The sequence below is a fragment of the Crocodylus siamensis genome, chromosome 3 (assembly GCF_052110815.1).
Source record: "Crocodylus siamensis isolate JL-2025a chromosome 3, ASM5211081v1, whole genome shotgun sequence".
NCBI lineage: Eukaryota > Metazoa > Chordata > Crocodylia > Crocodylidae > Crocodylus > Crocodylus siamensis.
Window position 1 is genome coordinate 39,798,529 of NC_143397.1, and position 14,926 is coordinate 39,813,454.

Sequence of the window (14,926 nt, forward strand, 5' to 3'; positions counted from 1 at the left end):
ACTTCCAGATGCTTTATGCCACTGGCTGGAGAGCATTGCCACTATGTGCTTTTGCTATTTTGAAGTGTAGCAGAGGGGACTACAGCTCTGCACAGCACTGAAGTGGTCCATGTTTGGAGTGGATTTGGAGCAATGCAAACAACTGCTTATCCATACCCATATAGAATCTCTGCCCCAAAGGTCTTCTATTCTTGTTAAGCATGATGGAAATGGAAAAACGATGCAATATACAAGTAAAGTGAGAAGTGCTGATATGCCATTATCATATTATTTCCTTGATTTGCTCCTTTTGAATTTCTGTTTTTCTTATTTTAATTGTGTGTGTGGGAGCATTTGATGTATCTATATGTATGTGTGCACATATATAATATGTATGTCTTTATACTTATATGAATTAATCTGGGATATTGCTAGGATAGCACTGGTTACCTATGTTCTGGAAAAAATCAAAATAAGTGAAGAGAAGGGGTACTCAGACACAAAGGGAAATTGTGAGCCTGTTGAAAAAGAAGAAACTAGAAGAGATTAGCATGTTTGGCCTTACAAAATAAAGTTTAAAAGTGCATATAATACTTGTTTGAAAACACATCAGGGACATAAGTACTAGAGATGGACAAGAGCTATTTAAGTTTAAAGACAGTGTTGGCACAAGAACAAATAGGTATATACTGACTATCACTAAATTTTGGCTGGAAATAAAAAGGAAGTTTCTAACCATCAGAGACACAATGTTCTTGGAACAGTTTTCCAATATCAGTAAGGGGGCAAAAACTGTTTGCATTTGAAATGGAACTTGATCAGTTTATGCTATAATGTAGCTGGCTTTTACTGCAGAAGACTGGACTCAGTCCTGGAGGCCCCTTTCAGTTGTATATTCCTCAAGCCATGTTTAGATCCCCAAATTTTTCATGAAACGTTGATAGAATTTAATTTAGGCAACGGGGGAGATTTTTTTTTGTCTTGAAGGAGGAAGTCTATATTTTGTCTCTGCTAGAATACCTCTAAAGCAGGGATGCCAAATTCACTTGCCTCATTGGGGGCCAGATCTAGGCGAAATGCAGTGGCAGCAGGGCAAGTGGCATCATGGCTAAAGCAGCCATTGCTCACCACCTGCCACTGACATGCATCCCAAATGGGGTTTCATACCCCAGACTTTGGTGCCAGGCTCCATCCTCAAATTCACAGCTCCTTTAGGAGCCTCAAGGGTCAAGTGACACTACTCCAGGGCACATGATTGATACTCCTACTCTAGAACAAGGTGAGGGACAATGGTGAAAAAGTCTACAAAGCTATTGTACTTACTGTATCTACTTAGTGAGCAGGTAGAGTCCTTGAGTCTTTATGGCCATTATTCCAGACACTTTTACAAGGTCTGGTCCTACAGGTGAGATTGTGGGATGTAGAATCTGCCTACATGGAGCAGCATCAGCCAACTGGTTTACAAGAGATTCCTAGAGCAACACTGTGTAATATTAATTTTAAAAGCTATTAAATGCTCACAGAAAGGTAGGCTTTACTCTGGTAAGCTATGAATATACAAGGAACTTTCTAAAGTGCAAGCAGGCTCAGTTTTAGAAATATCATCATTTCTATCATAAGAACATATCATTAGTACAGTCAAGCTTCTGCAAAAAATGTGTGCCAAATCTTGATCAGTGGGAAAAGCGTCCAAAAAAATATATATATATATATATCATGCTTCTCTACCAATATATTGTTTCTCTACCAAAAACATTGCTTCCAAAAAGGGGACTAAAAGAAGTTCTGTATTGTATCTCAAAAATCTGGTTTTAGTCTTGGCAAGCATCATTTTTATGCTGGTAGATATAAACAGCTGTTTTTTGGTGACTGTAGGCACATCATATTTTTTTCTAGCTTTATAAAGCTTGCCAGTACACAAGCAATTTCTTCTTTCATACATTATCATCACTATATTGTGCAATAGTCCCGTACACTGGTTCTTTTCCCCACCCAGAGATGTCATGGTTTCTGTTGACTGATTTCCCTGGAGATAGTGATGGCACAGCTTTAAAAAATCAAGACCACTCACTGATTGACTTAGCAAATAAAATGGCATAATGCTTTCCAGACTCAAATTTGTAACAATACTTTCTTTGTATAAGGAGCTAAGTGTCAGCATCATTCAATTCTAGGTCATGTTCTTTAACCAAATAGATGCACTTTTACTAACATTTTCTGCTTCGAAATGTTAAATCTCTTTCCATCTTTGTTATAAAAATATTGCTTAAACTCATTTTTTCTATATTTGGGCAGAGGCTGTCTTTATATTTGCATGATACAACGCAGAGCATATTACTGGAATTTAACAAATAATAATTATTATTTTATTATACGCTTATTGTCTTTGCTATCAAGTATCTGCTGTATAGCCAGCTTAATGTATTCTGAGGGGGTGCTTGCCAGAGTGGTCTGTGGGAGTGTACTACTGTACTATCCCATTGGTGTACTCTGTCCTGGAATAATAAGATTTTCTTCTTCTAAGAGTTCCAGAAACATTTCCTATAGGCTATAAGTTGATAAAAATTATTTAAAAAAGAACTTTTTTGATGAAAATCATTTTAATGCTTTCTGTATTCCTGAACTGTGAACAAATCTGATCAGTTTACAAAGGTATAATTTAGAAAATCTGAAAAAGCTGCTTATGTTGTATACCTGTGTTTTTTACAATTATTAATCAATATTGGCTTTCCATCAAGGCTTCCAAAATCTGGCTGTGATTGTGCCTATAGAAATAGAATGTATATCATAGCATATAATGTGAATGGAAGAATATGTCAGTCTCTGATGGAAAGAATTGGAGATAGCAAAGACAATAAGTTAGGCTCTGAAGCGGTTGAGTTAGGCTCCGGAGTGGTGAGAGATGCGCAGGTGAAGCCTGCTGCACCCCCGCTCCCCCAAAGTCCCCCAGACACCCCCTCAGCAGCCGCGGAGCCCCCTGCCGACCCCCAGCACAGCCAGAGGTAAGTGGGCTCGTGGTGGGAAGGGGTTAACTCCTTGCTCCCTGGGAGGAGGCCGCTGCCTGGTGCCGGGCCGGGTCAAGCCCCCGCCCAGGCCCCTACTTGGCCCAGCCCCCCAGGGAGCCACGCGACCACGCTGTGTAAACAGGCGCTCGAGTTAGCGTGGAGTTTGAGCAGGGGAGGGGGCGGGAGGGCACGAGACCCTGCCTGCGACCCCCCCAGACTAGTCAGCTCCAGCCGTAGCCAGCCTACCAGAGGCATGACACGGATGGGCATGCGCCGCACCCAAGGGTCCCCTCAGGCTCTGTGGCCCGCCCCCATTGGGCACCTCAGAGACGGAGCCCATGGTTCCGGGCTCCACACAGACGGAGCCCCTGGCTCTTGGCTGCGGGGGCTGCCTGTCCCTTTTTCAGGCTCTGGGGCCCGGGAGCATGGCCACCTCCCCTTGCGGGGTCTGCTCCCTACTGGGGTCTCTGGCGCACCAGCTGGAGGAGCTCCAGGCCACAGTCCAGAGACTGTGTGCCATCAGGGACTGCGAGCAGGAGATAGACTCCTACTGCCAGGCCCTTCTCCCCCGGGAGCTGCAGGGTAGAGCACCGACTCCCTCCAGGACTAAGGAGGACTCTAGGACCTCCCGCTCTGCCCAGTCGGGGCATGGACCAAGGTGGTCAAGGGCACTAAGGCCCGCCACACCAAGGCCCCTCCCTCGCCGGAGCTTAGCAACAGGTTCGCACCTCTTGCAGCCCCAGCAGAGCCTGCTCAGTTGCCAGCTCCTGCAGGCAACCCAGGCTCAACCGCAGCTACTGCTCCCGCTCTCCCCAAGACAAAACGAAAGCTGTTTGTTGTGGGAGATTCCATCCTGCGGGGTACTGAGGGGGCAATCTGCTGCCCCGACCCCTTAGCCCGGGAAGTCTGCTGCTTCCCGGGGGCCCGCATCCGAGACATTGCAGAGAGGATCCCGCAGCTCCTCCAGCCCACAGACCACTACCCCATGCTCCTTATTCACGTGGGCACCAATGACACGGCTCGGAGCACCCCCAGCCAGGTCATGAGGCGCTACAGGGAATTGGGAGCGGGGCTTAGGGGTCTGGGAGCTCAGGTGGTGTTTTCGTCGATCCTCCCAGTCTCAGGCTATGGGCTGAGGAGGGAGAGGAGGATCCACGCAGTGAACCAAAGACTGCGGAGCTGGTGTCATTGGGAAGGCTTTGGCTTCTATGACCACAGCCCGCTCTTTGGAGAGAGAGGCAGCGAGCTGCTGGGAAGAGATGGCCTCCACCTCTCTCCCGTGGGGAGGAGGCTCTTCTCAGCCAGGCTGGCTGACCTGCTCCACCAGGCTTTAAACTAAGCCCGCAGGGGGATGGGGGGACTATTGCCACTGCTGGCCCGCTGAGCAACCCTTGCAAAGCCAGCAGACCAAGGCACTTAAGGGAGCCCACCCCTGCCCCAGCCCTGGCACAATCTGTGGGCAAGGCAAGAGCCCCCAAGGGGACACTTGCCTGCCTGTACACTAATGCCAGGAGCCTGGGCAACAAGCAGGAGGAGCTCATCCTCCTGCTCAGTGCAAAGAATTATGATGTCATTGGGATAACGGAGACCTGGTGGGACTCCACCCATGACTGGACCACAGGTATAGAAGGCTATACCCTGTACAGGAGGGATCGTGTTGACAGAAGGGGCGGGGGTGTAGCTCTGTACGTGAAGGAAAGCTACATGTCCCTGCAAGCTGATGTTGGCGACCGGCATGGACAGCTAGAGACCCTCTGGGTAAAAATTCGTGGGGAATACAGCACAGGGGACACAATGGTGGGAGTCTACTACAGACCTCCCACTCAAAGTCCTGAGCTTGACCAGGAGTTCGCCCGGAAACTGACTGAGGCCGCTTGCTCCAGGATCTTGGTTGTTATGGGTGACTTCAATTACCCGGACATCTCGTGGAAAGGTCACTCAGCAAAATCCAAGCGGTCGCAAAGCTTTCTCTCGTGCGTGGATGACCTCTACCTGACTCAAGAAGTCTATGGGCCGACGATAGGCAAAGCGCTGCTCGACCTGGTACTGGCTACGGGGGACGACCTAATCGGCGACCTAGTGATCGATGGGAAGCTGGGAAGCAGCGACCATGAGCTGATCACCTTCACCATCTGCCGTAAAGCTGGCAAGTCAGTCAGCAACACAGAAGTCCTTGACTTCAGAAAAGCCGACTTTGACAAGCTCAAGAGGCTTGTCGGTCAGGTCCTTAGGGACCATGACCCCAGGGAGATGGGAGTTCAAGAAGAGTGGTTGCTTCTCAAGGAAGCCATCCTCAATGCACAAGCTAAATCTATTCCAACAGGGAGGAAAGGCAGCAAGAAGGCACAGCAGCCCTCCTGGCTCTCCAGGGACCTAGCGGGCCTCCTGCGGCCAGAAAAGGAAAGCCTACAAAGGATGGAGGACAGGATTCACCTCCAAGGAGGATTGTTCTGCGTTGGTCCGGTCCTGCAGGGAGCAAACCAGGAAAGCCAAGGCTGCAACTGAACTCCAACTAGCTTCAAGCATCAAGGACAACAAAAAGTCCTTTTTGAGATATCTGGGGAGCTGAAGGAAAAGGAAGGGCAACGTTGGACCCCTGCTAAACCAGATGGGGCAACTGACATCTGACGCCCAGGAAAAAGCCAACCTATTAAACAGATACTTTGCGTCAGTCTTTCATCAGTCACACGGGATGCCCATGCCTGCTATGGGACAGGGAGATCCGGGTGATGGGGATCCCCTACCCTCCATCAATGCTGACCTCGTGAAGGAACACCTTGAGAAGCTGGATACCTTCAAGTCAGCTGGCCCTGAGAGTCTGCACCCCAGGGTACTCAAGGAGCTGGCGAGCGTCATAGCCCAGCCCCTGGCACGGATCTTTGAAAACTCCTGGTGCTCTGGTGTAGTGCCCGAAGACTGGAAGAAGGCCAATGTGGTGCCGATCTTCAAGAAAGGGAGGAGAGTGGATTTGGCTAACTACAGGCCCATTAGCCTGACTTCTATCCTGGGGAAGATCTTAGAAAAGTTTATTAAGGAGGCCATCCTTGATGGACTGGCCCAGGCTAACATCCTAAGCGATAGCCAGCACAGGTTTGTTGCGGGTAGGTCTTGTTTGACCAATCTCATTTCCTTCTATGACCAGGTGACCTATCACCTGGACGAGGGAGAAGAGATTGATGTCATATATCTTGACTTCAGAAAAGCTTTTGATCTGGTATCCCATGATCACCTCTTGGCTAAACTGGCCAGTTGTGGCCTTGGCTCCACCACGATCTGCTGGCTGGGAAACTGGCTCCGTTGTCAGACCCAGAGGGTTGTAATTGATGGCAGTCACTCATCATGGTGCCCTGTGACCAGTGGGGTCCCTCAAGGCTCTGTCCTTGGACTCATACTGTTCAACATCTTCATTAATGATGTGGACATTAGAGTCAGGAGTGGACTGGCCAAGTTCGCCGATGATACCAAACTTTGGGGCAAAGCATCCACGCCAGAAGAGAGGCAGGTGATCCAGGCTGACCTGGACAAGCTCAGGAAATGGGCAGATGAGAACCTGATGGTGTTTAACACTGAAAAATGCAAGGTTCTCCACCTTGGGAGGAAAAACCTGCAGCTTCCTTATAGGCTCGGCAGTGCTACCTTGCTAGTGCTCCGGCTAGTAAAGCGACCAAAACGCTGGCTTGCATCCATAGATGCTTCTCGAGCAAATCCCGGGACGTCATTCTCCCCTTGGTGAGGCCGCAGCTGGAGTACTGCGTCCAGTTTTGGGCTCCACAATTCAATAATGGTGTGGAGAACCCTGAGAGAGTCCAGAGGAGAGCCACGCACATGATCAGAGGTCAGGAAAACAGATCTTATGATGACAGGCTGAGAGCCATGGGACTCTTTAGCCTGGAAAAGCGTAGGCTCAGGGGTGATCTGATGGCCACCTATCAGTTTATCAGGGTTGACCACCAGGATCTGGGGGAACGTTTGTTCACCAGAGCGCCCCAAGGGATGACGAGGTCGAACAGTCACAAACTCCTTCAAGACCGTTTCAGGCTGGACATAAGGAAGAGTTTCTTTACTGTCCGAGCCCCCAAGGTCTGGAACAGTCTGCCAGCGGAGGTGGTTGAAGCACCTACATTGAACACCTTCAAGAGTAAATTGGATGCTTATCTTGCTTGGATCCTATGACCCCAGCTGACTTCCTGCCCTTTGGGCAGGGGGCTGGACTCGATGATCTCCCGAGGTCCCTTCTAGCCCTAATGTGTATGAAATCTATAAGCGTATAATTGGAGAAATATTTTTAAAGGAAGGCAAGTCTACTTTTTTTTACTGTGTTGCCTAAGTTTCTGTCTTGCATACCAACCAGTTTTTCTCTCATCCTTCCCATCCTTAACAGGTGTTTAGATCAGAATAAATTCTTGGGTCAAAATGAACTCTTTGTTTAGCAGGAATATTGTAGGGGATGGGAAAGAGGTCTGAAACTGATGCAAAGTTCTTCATCCTCTAAAGCTGTTTATTTTTTTAATTTCTTAAAAGCTTGACTGAAGGCTCACATATATGGAGGAACTCTGCTCTACTACAACTCCACATTCTGTCTCATATATATTTTTCTGGGACTGTAGAAGTCAGATGATTTATAATTATTTAGTACTTTCATAGCACTTTATCTGTTCAGAGCACTATACACGTGGATGTCAATCCTCATTATGCACATGTCAGTTAAGAGGGAAGACAAATAGTATGGCTCTCATTTCGTAGATTGAAGCACAGATGCAGACAGAACAAGTGAGTTTCCTAACAACAATTTGAGTGTAAATTCTGATGGGTAGCTCTTAGTTTTAGTAAAATGGAATGCTACAAACCCTCCAGTCCTTTTGATTCAGAAATTTTAAGTTCGTAGATTTTTTTTGAATGGCTCAAAAACTATTTTATCCAAACAAGTAGTTCAATTTGAATAGTTATGAAATCTTAAAAGGGAACTCCTCTTCATTCAGTTATGTTGTTGTACTGTTTGCCAGTGTAATATGATCATCCCAAACTCATGCATCATTTTTATCTCACTTGCATATAGGGTTTTTTTGTCTGATTTTTGTGAGCGTGTGTATGCTTGCATGCATGTGTGTGCTTGCATGCGTGTGTGCATGTATACATACATATGCAGTGTTATTTGTAAAATGTCATTTGGAGTTGTAATTTCTAGCTTGGTGTCTCCTGTGATAAGGTTTAGCTCTTCTCATTGGTTTCAGTCAGTTCAGAATCATAATTGTTAGCACCCATCTAATGTAAAAGAAGAAAATTATTTCAAAGGTCAGTGCTGTTCACAAAAATGATATGCTTTATTTTTCAGACGTTTCAGTTGTGAGCCCACAAAAGATTTTACTTAGCTAAAAGGCTCATGATACCTGGTGATTAAACATAGCACACAGTCAAATAAAATTCCAGTCGGTTGAGCCCCAACACAATCCATTGCTGTGGGAGGGGCAGCAATGCAGCAGGAGGGGCGGTGGACACCCTGGACGCGGTGGGAGAAGCGGCGGCCCAGCCTGCTCTATTAACTGGCATATTTTGTTATCCGGCATCCCCCATTCCCGGGCAATGCCGAATAACAGAGCTTTTACTGTAGCTCGCTCCACACAAGCAGAGCACTTGCAAAGAGTTAGTTGCAGGAGAAGGGCTTCATTTAATGAACGCAGTAGTTTTCTATCTTTCTAGACTCAAGGCAGTCCTTGGAAAATGCCACCGTTTAGTTTTCACTTGCTTTTTGACTATGGAAAAATAATAAAGCAATTCTTCCATTGAAAAGAACTCGAAATCCAGAACAGGTCAGAATGTTTTCAACTATGGATTCCTGTTTGAAATCTCTGGGTGTATCTTTTGAATTGTGTAGGTATTTGGACATCTGACTACTAAGATTGTACAATGCCCTTGAAACGACCCCATGGCATCCCAGACAATCACTGAGTTCAGAGGTGTAGTGTGGAAAAAATGTATCTGGGGCAGCCATATCTCACCCCCCACCTCAAAAATCGTTTCTCCAACCTTGTGACTCGCATGTGCAGGAACAGCAGAGCCAAGTAGCCTCATCGACAGCAAGGCACTTGGGGAATCGTCGTTCTCTAGAGTGGCAGTGGAGTTTGCTGCTGCTTGAGGGAGGAAAATTTCACTCCACTTTTTGCGGCTGAAGCTCATATCCATCAGGCAGAAAAAATGATGGTTTTGCTGGCAATTCTCTGCCTAGCAGAAATGAACTCTACTGTCAGTCTATAAAACTATGATTCCCAGAATTCCTTGCACTCCATAAGCACATTATCTGTAGTGCTCCCTTCTTAGGCTCCTAGAGGCAGCCAGCAGGCCGGATAGGATCGACTAGCATCTCCCCACCCAGTTGCCCTCAACAACTCACAACAACTTAAGTGGCCCTGCATCCCAAATAAATATGCACCCCTGTTTTATGGATACAAAAAGACACATCGTAACTGGAGCAGAGAAGAATAAAATGAAAAGGTCATGGAGAGTACACAAATGTTTATCTCTGTGCTCTTTGATGCTGTCCTGTGTGGCAGTGCTCTGAATACCAGTGTGGAGTAAAGTTTTGAATGGGACATTGGCAAAAGGATCTGTTGGGCTTCTTCACCTCTCAGCAGGAGGAAATGCAGGAGCCGTGCTTGCTGTGATACTGTAAGTTTACTAAAGATTATGGATCTTCCCTTAGATCCTCACTAATATTTTGCTGGGGAAAAGGACATTTACTTAACATTTACTTGGGGAGGACAGCATCTGTGTCTAAGAAGAAAAGAATTAAACAAGTAAGGATATCCACAAGTTCAACTCAGAAGTAACAACAAGGAAATGAGTGAGATAAATTAAAATCTTTTTCCCAGATATGAGAAATGGGGGGATAAATACGTTGGGTTTAAGGTAATTCTGTTTAATAGAGAACAGTTCGGAGTGTGTAACTGTATTTTGAGATTATTTGAATGACTGGAATGTTCATATTGATTAATGCAATCTTCTTATGAGAAAAAGAAACAAAAGGGGGTGAATCCTTCTGTGAAAACTGTTTACAAAATCAGCCAGATGTAGTATGAAATAAGCAGGCAGCAACAGGAAAATATTATGGGTCAAGTTTTAAGAATTTAAAAAACATACAAGTCAGAAGCCATACTCTACAGCTGCTGCAGACCACCATGATCGGAGCAAACAAGAGTTCCTGAACTAAGCAGCAAACATCTTTGTCACATGGTATTGGGCTCCTGAGAACTCCTAATTCCCTAAATTGATTTGGGGTAAAAAACACAGTTAAAAAGAATAGTTAAGCAGATGCTTGAGTGATGTGGTAAGAATCGTGGCTAAAAGTAAAAATACAACTAAATGTTTCAGTGTGTCCTTCTTGCTAATACAATCTTATAGGTTTTACCATAATAATTTAGCACCTGTTTTCATGAGCAAATTACTAGAATTCTTCATCAAGAACAGTAATCTAATACTCCTATGCATTTATCTGTTGTTAACATTAATGAGTGTTTGTCACTATGGCATTTAAGTTCTGACCAAAGATTAAAAAATCAGCATGTCAGGTTTTCTCTTGGTTTAGCCTCTATCTTTTTACTGTTCTTATGCCAGAAGGAGGTCCAATAAGAGCTGCTTGTCTCACTGTTCAAGTAGTAGGTCAAGTAAGAGGCAGTCATGTCTGTTTATTCATGTTAATCATGCTGTTACTTGTAAACTTGGCGGGTCAATCATGATGTTACTTGTAAATATCCCATTAAACTTTATTTTGCTCTGATTTATCTTGCATTGTGATCTGGAGATGACAGTAGTGGTTTTCCTTTGGTTCTCCTTTGTAAAGGTTTTTCTTCTCCTTTTCTTGTGCCTGCCATTGAGAAGATTCTGCCTGTTATTTCCTTAAAAATATCTCCAGGTTCTGGTCAGTGCAGTGCACTGCTGTTTGGTGGTAGAAGACAAATATTTTTTTAGATAATTTGGGCCTACCCATTGGTTGCTTTGTAATTGGCTTCATTGAATTGAATCATGGAGTTGTCAGGAGCTAGTTTAAGTTGGGGAGCAACAGTTTATAAAATTATGTAGTTCCTTCTTCCTTGTATAGAATCTGGTTGGGTCTAGGCATCTAGCTGAAGCTATCTGTTCATCTACAAGAGATACTTTCCAACAATAGAAATGTTTTATGCTAACAAGGTATCTCTGAGCCCCCATCATAGCCTGCCATCAGAGGTGGTTCAAGCACCTACTTTGAATGCCTTCAAGAAAAAAATTGATGTTTATCTTGCTGGGATCCTATGACCCCTGCTGACTTCCTGCCCCTGGGGTAGGGGGCTGGACTCAGTGATCTTCCAAGGTTCCTTCCAGCCCTAATGTTTATGAAATCTATGAAATTTCTTCAAATTTCATAGGATAAGTCGCAGCACAATTAGGGAATCAGGATTTTTCAATGTTTGTACAGTTCTGTGAAATTCCATTCAAAATCATATTTCATCTTCTTTCACTGATGTATATCATTGCCTCAAATGAAATACATTTATTCCTTTGAACTTCAGTAATTTAGAACGGCAGACAAGGTTCTTTTGGTGAATCTAATACCTTTTATTAGACCAACTTAAATAGTTGGAAAAAAATTTTCTTAGCAATCTTACAGGATTCTTAGCAAGTTTATGGGGAAAAAAAGTGTTTCCAATTATTTAAGTTGATTTAATAAAAGATATCAGATTCACTCAAAGAACCTTGTCTGCCTATGTCTTTAGACCAACATGGCTACAATCTACTCCCCAATAATTTAGAAAGAATTTACTAAAGAAATAATTTGCTTAAATTATATATATAAATAATCTAGATAATTTGAAAGGGCATGGGCTACAAATTGTCAATGGCTATTTGTAGTAAAACTTCATTTACCAATAATACAAGAGACATTTCAAATTTTGTTAGGAAATGTGTAAGAAAAAATGCCCTTTTCACTCTAGGATTTTGTTCCTGTTTTTACTAATGAAAGGTATTAGTCTGAAGGAGTAGTGCTGAGTGTAATTTCTGGAGAAGCTGAGACAGTAGTTTCCTGGTTAGTTCTAATTCTGTCTGCATGTTCCTTAAAGTAAAATAACAATGACAACCAAATAGAGATAGAGGGGAAGCAGAAGGAATGATTCACCAGTACAAGCAATTCATTGTCTTGAGGGAATGAAGAGTTTAATGCATCAGTATGGAATTTGTTTTTACTTAACATTTTTGTGAATGATTTAAAGGAGGAAGCAGTATATTAATTACTTTTGCAGGTGATATAGCAAGAGAGAATTGCAACAGTTGGAAGGATAGCAAGAAAATAAAGATTGATCTAGAGAGAATTCAGTAATGTAGGAATTAACCAAATGAGATCCAGCCTGAAAAAATGAAAATTTAATACACATGAGGGGGGAAATGATCTATACTGCAAATACATTAGATGCAGAATTAGATAAATACAGTGGTTAAGTTGAGCTTTCAGCCTCATGTTAGTCATAAAATTTTGGACACGATTTATAAGAATACCTTACCTAACCCTATACTTTTTAGAGTTCTGCACTTCAGTCACATATGTGGATCTTCTCAGGGGTTTCTTAGACTTTGGACTATCGTTAACTCCAGTGAGATTAATCACTCCTTTTATTTTTTTACATGTATGCTTGTACGTATATTTCCAAATATTCCCTAGCCTATTGATCAATTCTTTTGCACATTATAACTTGTCTTTTATTTGTAGATTTGTAGTTTTTTTTTAAAACATGAATCTTGAGGGGGGGGGAGTTATGTCATCCATTTTTAGCTGCTTAGTTTTCCAACTTGGGATTCAATGAGACTGAGGTCCTATTTATTTTAGAGTAAAATTGACTTGAGGTAATATTCTCTCTACATTGTTTCATGAATAGTCAGCATTTTGCCTCAAGTATTTTCACTGGAAATGGGGGATTAACATTCTATCTAATCTAGCAGTCTTATCATTCCTTATGGATTACTTATCAGTCTCTCAACACTAGACATGTTACAGGAGATAAATCCAACTAGTTGTAAGTTACTTAGATAACAGTTACTATTGTTAGTGCTAACATTTTCAGGGTACATAAATTGACAGTACCATGGCTCATTGAACCAAATACCTTCATAGTCTGGAAACACAATAAAAACTCTTCCTCTCCTTATTTGGTAAAGGAGTCTATATGAACACAGTTTACTTGCCTCAGCCTAAGCCTGTGATTGATAACTAGGGTGCTGCAGCACCCTTGGGTGCCTTGAGATCCTTTCAGGGTGCCACACAAAGTTAGCTCTGCTAGGCATGCAAATATGATTCACAATATATGTATATCGGAGATTTCAAATAGGAATCCATAGTGTTAAAAACAGTCTGATGTGCTGTGGTCTTTCTGAGTTCTTTGTATCAGAATTGTTCTATTGCCTTTCTATAGTCTAAAAACAAGTGAAAACTCAGATCTGGCATTTTCCAAGGGGTACCTTGAGCCTAAAAAGGTTGAGAACCACTGGTCTAAGCAAAGACATATATACTCTAATGGCGTTTTTATTTTCATGGGCCATGTCTGCTCTGAAAAAACCTGTAATTTTTTTTTCACTAATAGCAGTAATAGAAGCTGAAGTGTGAGTGGCTTCAGTCATCATACCATATAAACCTGTTACGTTTATTTTAAATAAAATGCAATTATTCACTGCTTTTACCATGAATGCTGTTTATTAAAAGTGTGCATCTAAATATTGTCTTTTACTGCACTGGTATATAAAAGGACATAGGACACAGAGAAGTAATTTCATTTCCCACAGTCTTATTTGATGAATAAGAGGGGATCTTCCACAGAAGGGGTTGGTAACAATTTTGGGCAGAGTGCCAGAAACACCCATACCTTCAGCTTGTAAGTGTTGGCATGCCAGAGGCAGACAGTGGGGGAACCACGAGAGACCTGATCCTTGTTGTGGCAGTGCAGTCCCAGCCCCTTCCCCATTGTGCACATGCCAAGCAAAATGCCTGTGCGTACCATGCTCTGGCATGCTTGCTGCAGGGTTCCCTACCCCTGTTCTATGGCACTGAAGAAAAATATTCTTAAGGAGATTTCCAGCTAAAGCTCTAGCTGATGCAGTATCTCCAAAGAAATGCAGAACACAGTCAGGAAATGTCTAGAACCCTATGATAGCTGGATGGCACATTAATAGTATGTTGTTCCTGCATTGTTCTCAACAATATGAACCCCACTAGCTCTTCATTTGCTTTGGGAAATCCTTCATGACTGACAGGTAGAAACTATGGATTTTGTCTTTTCACCCTCACCATGCCAGTAAGGGTGGAATTATAAAATCTTTGAAAACATGAGTAAAGTTGTACATTAATAAAATCATACCATAATTGATATCTTGACATCTTATTAAATACATTGTTTCTATGTAGTTGATCTAAAAAATTCACTTTTTATGGAAATATATTACAGTTCACTTTAAATTTGTTTTGTAAACAGAATTCCTTACACAACATAGACCATAAGAGGTACACTGGGAGAATGAGATTCATGCTCTTTGTTGTGAATAAATATTTGTATTTACTTTACCTGAATTCATTATATTCCAAGAAATTTACAAGTCAGTTTTTTTTAGATTTAGTTGCTCTTCTTTCTCTAATTTAAGTTAAGGCAGCAAGAAAATTGCATTTTCATTTATCCTTACTACTGTATTTTTACATACTATGGTTACAAATTAAAGTATAGCGTGAATTCTGTATCCATTAGATTGGTGATGGCTTGCAAGTGATGAAAAACAGTTTCCTTTACACAAATATCCACCTTTGTTAAGGCTGTCAGGCAAGTGTGATATCCAGGGCCTATGGTGTCACTTTGGGGGAACTGATAATGTAATCTAACTTCTAAAAATAAATTAAATGCATCTTGTCATCTGTTCCATATAACTGTAAACAGTAG

General features: G+C 42.9%; 1 protein-coding gene across 7 annotated transcripts in view; it reads left to right on the forward strand.

The window, feature by feature from the left end:
• XRCC4 (X-ray repair cross complementing 4) overlaps positions 1-14,926 on the forward strand; it is a 400,573-nt gene that overhangs the window by 228,137 nt on the left and 157,510 nt on the right. The gene's annotated exons all lie outside the window — the stretch shown is intronic.